This window comes from Megalobrama amblycephala, linkage group LG7 (genome assembly GCF_018812025.1).
Source record: "Megalobrama amblycephala isolate DHTTF-2021 linkage group LG7, ASM1881202v1, whole genome shotgun sequence".
In the NCBI taxonomy this organism is placed as follows: Eukaryota; Metazoa; Chordata; class Actinopteri; order Cypriniformes; family Xenocyprididae; genus Megalobrama; species Megalobrama amblycephala.
This window is the reverse complement of record NC_063050.1, coordinates 6,173,765-6,186,909: the sequence shown is the minus strand read 5'-3', so window position 1 is coordinate 6,186,909 and position 13,145 is coordinate 6,173,765. Positions and strand designations below refer to the sequence as shown.

The window sequence follows — 13,145 nt, the reverse complement described above, 5'->3', positions numbered from 1 at the left end:
TTATTGCTTATGAAGTCAGGATTGTTCCACAGTGGGGTGAGGTTAGACGGAGCTTGTATAGAATTTGTGATTTGGTGAAATTTCCACCAGGCTGTCAGAGTGGAAGTTATTGTTACAGCATCAAAACATGTGTGCTGTTTGATTGATTTAGAAAGGAACGGTATATCAGCTATATTTAATTCTTTGCATAGTGACTGTTCTATATCTAGCCATATAATATCGGATTGGGTGGGGTGGATCCATTTGTATATGTATTGCAGTTGGTTAGCCATTGAGTAGTAATGAAAGTTTGGTGCTTCTAGTCCTCCTTGATCCTTGTTTTTTTGTAGTGTAGCGAGTTTTATCCTTGGCGTTTTATTTTTCCAGTAGAAGTGAGTGATGATGGAGTCTAGTGATTTAAACCAGGTGAGTGTGGGGTGGGTTGGAATCATTGAGAATAGATAATTGATTTTTGTTAAAATTGTCATCTTTATTGCCGCTATCCTGCCAATTATGGAGATTGGAAGGTTGAGCCATCGAAGCAAGTCATCTTCTATTTTTTTTAGCAGTGGTGTGAAGTTGAGTGTTACCAATTCTGACAGTCTGGAGGAAATTTTGATGCCTAAGTAAGTGATGTGATCATGACATATAGGTATAGGTGATTGGTGGGGCGCCACATCCCATTTGGTTTTATGTAAAGGGAGGATGGATGATTTGTTCCAATTTATTGCATAATCTGAGATCTTTGAAAAGGACTGGATTGTTTTAATTATTTCTTGAGTGGATACTAACGGTTTTTGTATAAATAGTAGAATATAATCTGCATAAAGTGAGATTTTATGTGTTTGTTGTGGTGTTTCAATACCTTTGATCGATGGGTTTTGGCGGATGGCTGCTACTAGGGGTTCAATAAAAATGGTGAATAGAGATGGAGAGAGTGGACATCCCTGCCTCGTCCCCCTGTGCAGTGTGAAGCTTTGTGATGTTAGTCCATTGGTTGTGACTGTGGCAGATGGTGATGTGTATAAAATCGTGATCCAGTTAATAAATGACTCTCCAAAGCCAAATTTTTGTAGTGTGGTGAATAAAAATTTCCAGTTGACCCTGTCGAAAGCTTTTTCTGCATCTAATGTGGCAATGAGTGTATCTTTCTGTTGTACTGATGAGTAATGCATTAAATTGTATAATCTGCGAGTATTGTTGGATGCGTGTCTACCTTTTATAAAGCCGGTCTGATCGGGATGGATGATATATGGTATAATTTTTTCAATTCTATGGGATAATGCTTTGCTGATGATTTTTATGTCGACATTTATAAGTGAAATAGGACGGTAGTTAGATGTGAGGGTGTGGTCTTTGTTGGGTTTAGGGATGAGTGATATAAGCGCTGTGTTCATGTGGGATGGGAATTTAGCATTTTGTTTTATTTCTGTTATTGTTCTACTGAATAATGGGAATAAGGTTGACCAAAAATGTTTGTAGAACTCAGCAGGGAAGCCATCCGGTCCTGGTGCCTTATTATTTTGCATGTGTTTCAACGCGGAGTGGAGTTCTTTTTCAGTGACTGGTAATTCGAGAGAGTTAATTTGTTCCGGGTTGAGTTTTGGTAGTAGGATGTTATCGAGGAATTGGTTTATGTCTTCTTGGTTTGGGTCCAGATCAGATGAGTATAATTTTTTGTAGTATTCTTCAAATATTTTGTTTATCTCAATTGGTGAATTGGTTAGCTTCCCTGCTGAGTTTCTAATAGACGTTATAGCTGTTTTTTCTTTATTTCTTTTTATTTGACTGGCTAAATATTTTCCGGATTTGTTACTATGGTGAAAAGTCTTGTGACGAAGTCTGTGAATAAGAAACTGGTTTCTTTTATTTATTATTTCATTAAGCAAGCATTTATTTTTTCTTAATTCTTTATGGATGGTTTCTGATGGGTTATTTGCATGTAAAATTTCCAATTCTTTTATTTTTTCTTCTAGTTGGACTTCTTTTTCTTTTTCCTTCTTTTTTTTATGAACTGAATATGAAATAATTTTCCCCCGTAATACTTCTTTCCATGTTTCCCAGAGCAGTGATGCTGGTGACTTTGGAGAGTCATTTATTTCAAGGAAGGATGTCCACTCTCTCTTGAAGTAGCTGTCAAATTCTGGGTCCTTCAAGAGTGATGTATTAAAACGCCATCTACCGGGGTGCTTCTGTATGGCGGGTGTGTTCCATGTGAGAGTTACCGGAGAATGGTCACTAATATTGATGGGATGAATTTTGGTTTCTATGATATTTGGTATGACTGAATTACTGGTTAGAAAGAAATCAATGCGTGAGTAGGTTTGGTGGACATTAGAATAAAACGTATACTCTCTGGCGAATGGGTGTTGTAGCCTCCAACCATCGCCAAGACCAAAATCACTCATGAACTGTTTTATTGTTTTGGAGGACTGCCAGAATTTGCCTGTATGTTTTGACCTGTCCAATGGTGGATTGATTACGGTGTTATAGTCTCCTCCTATAATTATTGGACTGCTAGCAATGTTTGAAAGAGAGGAAAAGAAATTTGTAAAGAAGGAGGGGTCATCAGAGTTTGGTCCATAAATGTTGTTATTGGATTATTGTTGATTGAAATGTTGATAATGATAAAACAGCCTTCAGGATCTGAAATGGTTGTATGGTGGTTAAATTGTATTTTTTTGTTTATTAAGATGCATACACCTCTTTGTTTTGAATTATAGTATGAGGAAAAACAGTGGTTAAAATGTGTAGTTTTTAAGCTGTTTTGTGTAGATTGTGAGAAGTGCGTTTCCTGTATTAGACATATATCAGCTTGTGTATTTTTTAGGTAATTTAGGACTTTGTTTTTTTTTTGTTTGTGAGCCAACTCCACGAATGTTCCAAGTTAAGAATTTTAATTGCATGAACCTATAGTGTGAACTTCATAATTATGTTGTGTGAGTATAAGTCTGTGTCTGTGTGGGTGTGTGTGTGTGTGTGTGTGTGTGCCAAATGAAAAAACAAACAAACAAAACAGGACAAACATAGATTCCCATGACCAACAACAAAACATGTAAACAACGAGCAAAAAAGGCTAATTTGGTGCATTTAGTGTACAATGTATGCGTGTGGTGCAAGTGGTTTGATGTTAAGAGTATAAATAGACAAGAGGAGTGGTAGAGAGAGGAAGGAGAAAAAAAAAAAAAAGGGGGGGGGGAAGGAAAGGGGGGATGATAGAGTTAGAGTGAGAGAGGGGCAGGGGGTCTATTGTCTATACATCACTTCACAGTTTCTGAAATTAATAAAGCCAGGGGGTAGTGTCTTTTTCTCTGAATAATTGTCCATCAATATATAGTTTGTCTACTGTAATTATTGCTTTTTTACCTTGATTGATCATTGATTTGCGGATGGGAAAGAGTAGCTTACGTCGGCGGATGATCTCTTGTGGAAATTGATCCTTGAGTCCGTAATGAGTCCCTTTTAGCTGCCGGCCTTGTCGCTGAACCAGTACTTTTTGTTTGAAATGTTCAAATTTGACGATGATGGGCCGGGGTCGGTTGGAGTTGAGGGGTTTCTGTCCTAAACGGTGTACGCGATGGAAGGTGATTTGTTCGACAGTCTCTGGTGTAAGTTTGAGCTGGTTAACCATGAAGTCCTTGACAGATTTTTCGGGGTCTTCGGTGGATGATTCGGGAATGCCAGAGAGGATTAAATTGTCTCTCATACTGCGTGACTGTAGATCCAGGATGGTTTCTTGTATAGTTTTGTTTTCGGCGGTGACGGAGGTGAGTTGAGTGGCTACAGTTGAAAGTTTAGCGGTGAGTGTGTCCACGGAGCTTTTTAATCGACTTGTTGTTGACTATATTCCAGGCTATGGCGAAGGTTTTGGAATTCTTTGTGGAGTACTTCGATGAGTGATAGTCTAGAATCCAAATTAGATAAGCGTTCGTTGATTGATAAAAGTACGTCGGAACAGCAGTTAGTTTTGATAGGAGTGGATATTGGTGACGATGAAGAATCAGTTGATATGGGAGAGTCCGAAGTGCGCGGTTTTTTGGCTTTGCGTGACCGGCCCATTGTACATAGTCTATTGTAAAATTTGTCAATGTAATCCTCCAGGTGGTCCAGTTCTGAGTCGTAATCCAGGTTTTAATCGGGTGATGTCTTGGCCGGGGAAAAAGAGGAATTGAAGAGTTGAAGAGAAAAAAAATAAATAAAAAAAATAAAATAAAGTCTAGAAAAAGTTTGTCTTTCTTTTAGCAGCGGCATGCTGCCATGTTGAATCGCGCACCCATCACACGCCCATCACCAAATTACATGATCAGCTTAAAACAGTCATGTGACCAGGGCTCTCAAGTGTCACGCATTGAGCGTGACAGTCACTCATTTCGGTCTTTTGTCACGCACTCCCACCACACATTGTATTTCTCACGCAGAAAAACTATTTATCATATATTTAATATGCCGCAGCGCCCAAAATGTATCTTAGCCTACTCTATGTTGTGTACATGACTAATGTGCCCAACCATCAGCAATAAATAAATTACTATTAGAGCACAAAATTGTTTACAAGAGAACAAATTTCTTCATTGATCTAGTCACTTATTTTTGCTCTTAGAATGCACTAGATTCATGCATTTAAATTTAAAATGTACAAAATTTTCCTCCGGGGGGGCAAGCCCCCGGACCCCCCTAGAGGAACCGATGTCCACCCACCACAGTCTCACAAAATCCTGTGGGAAACACTGTGGATGCATTAAAGGTGGTAAAGACGATGTTTTGTTTTATACATTTTTGCAATATTACTTGAAACTGTCTTTACTAACTGATAAAAGACTATTTATTAGGTGCACTGAAAGTAATAATATTAATATACATCATCTGTGCACGAGGTAGGACCTTAAAAACATCAGCCAATCGTTTACGCGATCATCGCGTAAACGATTGGCCCTCTGGCTTGTCAATCACTGCCATGACGTTCCTTGTGAGAGACACGCGACTGCGCGCTCTAGTAACTTTCATGCGCCGCATGCAATGTTTTTGTCAGGAGACAGGAGTAACAACTGCAGATTATGAGTTACCTGCGGTGAGTCCGACATAATGAATCCACTAAGTGTGTGCACTGCTTAACGATTGTAAGGCCGATTATGAATGTAAATTGATACTTATGACTGATCGCGCTCAAACGCGTCCAGTCAGAGCCAGTTTCGTTTAGTCTGCAATTACAGTCGGTGTTCAAATTCCATGTGAAAGTATATAAATCTGCTTCAGGAGCAGGAAACTATCGCTGTATGTTGAGCATAGTCAGAATGTTTTAGCTAGTCGTAAAATGTGTGCCCGGCTTAATAACACAGCGAATGCCGGTGGTAATCACTCGTATTCCGATACTCGTGCACGAGTTTTGGGAGGCGTTCACTTGAAATGAGCTGTGAAGGAGGGGGATTGTTCTTCCGCAACTGTTTAAAAATGTTTTTACTACCTTTATAGTCATTGAAAGTGTTGATTATCTTGCTGGCAATGGAGGCCTCTCTTAGCCATCGGATTTTATGAAAAATATCTTAATATATGCCAGAAGCTCGTTATTTGAATTTATAACGTTTTAAAGGGTCATGAAACCCCCCTGTTTTAGCCTGGTCGTTCACACCTCTGAGCTGGAAAAACTCTGTTAAAATGGGCGTGTAAAGCTCTGGAAAAGTGGGAGTGTAGAGGGGGGGAAGAGGGGAGAGAACAACCAATGAAGCACAGACATACAACACACTCATTACAGAATAATGAACAGTAATATATGAGCACGGAGAGAATGACAACAAACTCCCAAGCACAAGGGAGAAATGCGAAAGAATATTTAATAGGGCTAATAATACTTTCATTATGTTTACGAGCACTGCAGTCTCATGATAAACAACACATAGTTTAACAGAGAAAGAATAAAGACAGGGCTTATTTTTTTGTCCATTCTCTAAGTCTTTTGTTCATCAGAATAATCGTGTCATCGTGTTCAGATACACGTATCAGTGTCCAGTTTGCACATATAATTCATTTGAAGAAGACTTGATGAAATATGTGTGCATAACTACACCGTGCTGGTTAATGTTTGGTGCAGGAGAATGTGTGAAATAAAAACTTTAAACACGGATACTTTATTCTGTATGAGCTATGAGCCACGTGGCTAGTGTTATTAACCCTCAGGGGTCTGAGGCTGATTTGGGGCCTGGAGAAGTTTTGACATGCCCTGACATTTGTGCTTTTTTCAGTTGTTCATAAACATATTAATGGAAAAAGTGTCATTACACTGTATTCAGCACAAACTAGGCTACAATAATATGTAAGGAACATGTATGTACATGTTTGTATTTTTGAAGGAATAACGTTTATGCGTGGTTATTGAAAAAACAAAAAACTTAATTCACTGAAATAAAGCCAAAAAATATATATTAAATCTGTGTTCACAAGACTTCTGGGTATTGGAGGTTGTAGACTAGAGTTTTTGCTTCAAAATTATGTAAAAATTATCATTCCTACTCCTTCATATAAAACAATAGAGAGATTTAAATTTTCTAAAACATCTTTGGTCAAGAAACACAGTACGCGTGGAGGCATGAATAATCATGAATAATGGGTGATTCTCACCTGAGAAGACAAAAGAATCACATAAAGAGCTCTAATGACCTGCATAAATAATGAGCTCTTTCAGACAGGTAGGCTGTGAAAAACCCCTCTGTTGATCATGTCTCAAGCTCATCATAATGTCAATCAAACATACAGAAAAAACAACAATACTGTGAAATATTATTACAATTTAAAATAATGGTATTCTATTATATTCTTTAAAATATAATGCATTTCTATGATACAAAGTGTCTGAACAGTTATGTTACCTCTATGGCATTTCATATAGGCTTTTAGCTTAAAAGCATGCACATTTGGAGAAATATTGATGGATTCTCATGTTTATGTCAATTTTCTATACAGAAGAGTAATATTTATTCAATATTTATTGTCATCACTGTGAACGCTGGATACTGTGTTTTCAATTCATACTTGCAGCCGGAGGGCGCTCTGAGCACTTTTAGTCCACAAATGCCAATGCTAAAGAAGAATAGGCAATCCAGGAAATAACTGAACTAACAGAGGCCAGAGATCGTTAACTATGGCTATTCAAAACACTTTTCAAGACAATAAATACATGATTGAGACGATGTATGCATGTATTGACTGAATTTGCGTCTGAATAGCGCTCGCTCCGCGGGCGTGGCCGCATTAGCGGATAATGAGCTGAATCACGGACTTCTGACATGGCTCTCTTTTCATACAGATTACATAAACAGAGAATGTTTGTTTCGATTTGACTTACATGATTTAAAACCTGACATCTTAACGTTTTTTTAGACATAAGTCTAATTTTTTTGTGATTAGTATTCACTAAGTTACAGTTCATTTTCTGATAACTATCAGATTGGACTTCGTTCAGAGGGAGACGAGAGATCACGCATCATGTTAGTTTTCTTTATTTTACAAAAAGCACAACATTTTGTTTTTACTCTGAGTGTACACAAATAAAAGAAGATATTCCACAGATTAAAATGGTGTATAGCTCTTAATTGAATGTGCAACATTGACTGAGTATTTTGAGTCTCTTTCACACTGGTTAGAAAAAAACTGCGGTGATCACGCCGGCGTGACCGCCGACCCGAGGGAGTTAAACTCATCGCGGAGCTCCGCGCTGAAACCGAGCATATGCGTGCTCCGCCTGTATATTATAACAATCGTATTTTTCATGTGTTCGTATTCAAACTCCAGTTCTGACCGCATCGCGAGCAAAATACAAACAACACACGTGCTGTGCTGAGGGAAACATACACACGGCTTGCATGTCGAACGCAGAGGTGATGAACAGCTCTTTTGTGACATTTGAATTCTCTGCTGTAATGCGATCTCATGCGAATATATTTTCCATTTGTGCTGGTAGATCACAGCAAAACAACACATGCACCCAAATTTTCGCAGGAAAACACATTGTGTTGTAGCACTGAGGAAACAATCACCGACCCATGCAGAGCCGGCCTGTTATATAGGCAGTATAGGCAAATGCTAAGGGCGCAATCTCATTTGGGGGCGCCAAAGAGGCCAGGGGATAAAAAAAAGTTACAAACATAACCAAACTGCTGATATCTTTAGCAAACTAAACTTCGAATTAGTATTAGTAATTTGTATTATATAAAAATCCAAAATAAGGGCATTTACTGCACCCGCCCCCAATTGATTGACACCTGGCTGAAGGATGGCCGGAGCGAGGTGAGACCCAGGGCCCGTGTGCCGATTTGTTTAATGGCTTGTGCTGGATGCGTGCACGTGCTATCAGCGAGGGGCGAAGTGGCGACATGTCAAAACGACCTCATAAATTATCTGGTGCGCAAGGAAGTAAAAACGCGAAAAAAGCTAGAGGTAAGACTGTGTGAAGAAAACACTGAATTAATTAATTGTGCGCGTGCACTAGGCTAACACGTTAAACAGATAATTTTACAGATGAATATCTACATAAACAGACTGATATCCAATCCTTCAAAAACATGCATTAGGCTACCATGGCTTGGGAAATTTCTAGGTGGAAACCTTCCAGTGATATCTTCGATTATAGAATGTTAAAATGAGCATTGAGTCTAGAGGCATAGACAGGTAATATTTATGTTGGATTATTAAAAATATCTCTTTGTACTTCTTATAATACTTTTTATTTGTATTATCTATTCATTTATTTAACATTAAATTATTTGCATATTAATTATTACAATAATTATTTTTTGTTCTTGTGTTACATCAAATCTGTGGACGCTGGACTGTGTTGTTCTAATATTTACAATATAGGCTATGCTTTACAGAGTTTTGCATGCATGTCTAATGCATTTTGCTTGGTAAACTAGTAGCTGATTTCAGATACTTTTCGCTTCAGATGCACTGAGGAAATATTTGATTGATGCACAGCCTAGCCATGCTGCCTCATGTACTACTCCTCCTGTTGCCTCCTCTTCAGGAGCAGAGCCTCGTCATTCTACCTCAGATGCAGCTATTTAAATTTAATTTGTGATTTGTTTACTTGTGAGTTTGAAACCGTTTTTACAAAATAAATGAAAACGTCAATGGGAAAATAATTTAGGCTCATGTTTTCTCATAAAGCGTCTTTGGGTATCTAGAAAAGTGCTATACAAGTGTTATTAATTTTTTATTATTTTGTCTAAATACTTGGTTATATAAATCGTAATATAAGGGGGTGCCAAAAAAAAAAAATCTTGCCTAGGGCGCCAAAGAGGCTAGGGCCGGCACTGCGGCACATGTCTCTGAATGACAAGAGAGCGAGACAAGAGAAGTGATACTTCTACCAGAAAGACTCGGGAAGCAAAGAAACGTTTGAATACAATTTATTCAACAGTATGAATGTAAATATCAAAGATAAATGATAAAGTTCTTTGGCGTAGGCCCCGTCCATAGTACAATCCGGAGGGTAGCAGACGTTTGCAGATCCTGCCTGAAGATGAAGGCAGGGGCGGAGCCTACCCCTGTTGTATGGACAGGAACCGACCTGGTGGTGGTGGGGAGGATGGGGGTGAACGCCGGCAATGGTATCTGCAAACACGATAGTGGGTGGGAACAGAACTTATATACTCATTTGACGTGTAATGATTGGTTAGATAATGAGCAATGACGTGCATTAGAGTCTTCCGGGTAGAACTTCCGCTAAACGCTCCCATTTCCTCATGCATAATACCACAATTATAATCGTATGCATACTACAGCACAGTAATTGGATTAAATGAGCTTTATGTCATGAATAAACACAGAAACTATTGACGTCAGCATGTTTGTTCAGCCCATACTTGGAGCCAACCAGCACTCTGGATCTTGCCGGTGATACACGATGACGTCAGATTTTGTGACGTTGCTCCGACTTTGCTTTTCAAACCGGAAGACAGAAATTGCTCTGAAAAATGCAAAAATAACTAATTTCAAATTATAAATAAAATTAATGAGTACCTTTAGTGTTTTCAATGATGTGCAGCCTATACATATCTGTTTACAGCTCAAAAAATGTGTTCTGGGGTTTCATGACCCTTTAACTATGGATATTTTTATTACAAAAACACATCCCTTCGCTTTAAAAGGCCTTTATTAATCCTCCTGAGTTATATGGATTCATTTTTTTATGCATGGATGCATTTTTTCTGTCTTTAGACAACCATTATAAACCTTGAAGGACTAAGGATATTTTTAATTATATCTCGGATTGTGTACGTCTGAAAGAAGATAGTCATAATATCTGGTTTACGGATCGTGGATATTATTAATTATCTTCATAAGTGTATATGCCTGAGAATTCACAAAATATAATAGATCTACAAATCTCCTACTCTGTGTGTACAACATTTGGTTTGCAGTCGAAAAGAAATTAAGGTTTTTGATGAAAACATTCCAGGATTATTCTCCTTATAGTGGACTTCAATGGGCACCAATGGGACAGTTGAAGGTCATAATTAGTTTCACTGCACCTTCAAAGCGTTCTACATGATCCCAGATGAGAAATAAGGGTCTTATCTAGTGAAACCATCACTCATTTTCTGAAAAAAATTGAAAATTGTTTAAATTTTAACCTTAAATGCTCATCTTGAACTAGCTCTCTTCTTCTTCTCTATTTGAATTCCAGCAGTGTAGAAACTGCTAAGTGTATTACTGCCCTCCACAGGCCAAAGTGTGAACTAATTGTTATATACTATTGAACTAGCATATTGCATATAAAAATTAGTTCAAACTTTGACCTGTAGAGGGCAGTAATACACTTAGCAGCGTCTACACTGCTGGAATACTAATAGAGGAGAAGAAGAAGAGAGCTAGTTCAAGATGAGCATTTCTGGCTAAAACTTATATAATTTTCAATTTTTTTCAAAAAATGAGCGATGGTTTCACTAGATAAGACCCTTATTTCTCATCTGGGATCGTTTTGAACAATTTGAAGCTGCAGTGAAACTAATTTTGACCCTCAACTGTTTGGTGCCCATTCAAGTCCACTATAAGGAGAAAAATCCTGGAATGTTTTCATCAAAAACTTTAATTTCTTTTCGACTGAAGAAAGAAAGACATGGACATCTTGGATGACATGGAGGTGAGTAAATTATCAGGAAAAGTTTATTTATAAGTGGACTAATCCTTTAAGCTAGTAGTTTCTGTTGTGGTATCGGAGTAGTTAAAGTGGACTAAGTAATAAATGCAAAGTTACCCCCCACCCACCAATTTTTTATTTTGTGATCCGAAAAATGATCTGATCTGTGACATAATAACCGTGATGTGATCCGAACCGTGAGTTTTGTGATCCATTGAATCACTAATTAAGGTTCACAGAAGCATTTGAAATGGATTGGGAATGTTCTTTTCATCTGGAATCAGAGGCACCAAGAAACGTCATAAAGGTTCCCAGGTTCGGCAGACCCGTATATTACATCATCATCATCATCATCATCTCCGACACAAACATCAGACGTCCTGCACTGATCAAGTCCATGCTGCAGCTGTCGGTTTACTTCTGCACATCAGATCAGATCTCCTCCTTCGTCTTCTCAATTTCAATCACTTTCTCCAGCCTGATGGACCATAGTGTCAGCTGACTGCGTTGTGTTTGTCCTCACTTAGTGTCTGTGTGCGTCTCCATCAGCTCTGAGCTCTTCAGTCAGTTTATTGTGTACACAAATTCAGGCACTGACCCTGAATCAGCACACATTAGGACTGATGGCTGTATTTCCTCTTTATACAATCTCATCACTGGAATTAATGAAGAGCACAACTGATCTCTGCAGATCAGTGGAAAAGCAAACCAAAAGTAAGCGAGTCGAGCCATGCCGAGTCGTTCCTCTCAGATTAAAATGTACAATAGAAATACAAGAGTGAATTGTGTTTGAATCGTGGCTTCACTGTGGCTGGCTGAGACCTGCAAAAAGAAGGAGAATTCATTTAGGACAATGTTCCACTTAAACCACATTACCAGTACATGAGATTATCCATACATTATATAATTATATGGGAGTCTCAAAGAAGTTGCGAGAACAACAAAACGTTTTTCATTGTTGTAACGAGGTTAGTAGATATGGGAAGAAGGAGGCGGGAACCGGCGAACGTTCAACAAAAGTTTAATACCAAAATAAACAAAGAACAAAACGAAAGTAATGCCGGCAGACCCTAGCGGACGTCTGCCGGCCACACAAACATAATAAAACATAACATAAAGTCCAGGCCTGGTCCTCTCTCGTCCTCCACGGTCCTCGCTCCTCCTTTTATGCTCCCGGAGCTCCTCCGTGAGAGACTCAAGGCCGGTGCGCCTCCCAGGTGATGCTTGTTATCACTTGCGTCACCGGCCTCGCGCCGTTCCCTCACGGCTCTTGCCCGCCCTGGTCGCCACATACCCCCATCGCCCCTCGCAGGCCGGGGGGTACTCCAGAGACTGCGCTCTACTCCCCCCCGGGGCCTGTCTCGGCGGCCGCAGCACCTGGGGGTAAGGACAGACGAGACGAGAGAAAGGAGACGGAAGCAAGGGGAGCGACAGGACAAGAGAGGGGAGAGAGGAAAAAGAGAAAAAAAATTCTTGGTCCGGTTCCCCGACACACTGCCGCTCGGTCCTCAGCCTGCCAAGAGGCTCTTCTTCGCGGTGCCATGCGGTGGCACTGGACGCTCGGTGGACGGCTCGATCCTCGACCGCCTCCTGGCGGCCGGCGATGGCTCCTCCGACTGAGGGCAGCCGGCAGCGAGTCCCCCGTCCCCTGCTCCTCCCCTTCATGGCGGACGGCAGCAGGCTCCGGCCCACGGCGGACGGCGGCGACTCCTCCGCTCCCTCCAGGTCCAGGACGGCAGCCACCCCACCTCGTCCCAGGGGCACGGCCTCGAGCTCTCCGTCCCACCTGTCACTAGGCTCCAGCACCACCGCCTCGGGCAGCCTCTCGCGGTCTTCACACTCCCGCGCTGCCCGAACTCCTCAGCACCGCGATCCCCCTCAGCAGCGAGGGCTCTCCGACAGCATGTCCCTCCTTCCTCCCGGGTTTCGGCACCAATGTAACGAGGTTAGTAGATATGGGAAGAAGGAGGCGGGAACCGGCGAACGTTCAACAAAAGTTTAATACCAAAATAAACAAAGAACAAAACGAAAGTAA

The 13,145-nt window shown here is 40.2% G+C and overlaps 2 protein-coding genes across 4 annotated transcripts in view; both read left to right on the top strand.

The window, feature by feature from the left end:
* LOC125271604 (NACHT, LRR and PYD domains-containing protein 3-like) overlaps positions 1-13,145 on the top strand; it is a 116,977-nt gene that overhangs the window by 31,958 nt on the left and 71,874 nt on the right. The gene's annotated exons all lie outside the window — the stretch shown is intronic.
* The window catches only part of LOC125271596 (NACHT, LRR and PYD domains-containing protein 3-like), a 36,844-nt gene that overhangs the window by 2,622 nt on the left and 21,077 nt on the right, over positions 1-13,145 (top strand). The window lies entirely within an intron of this gene.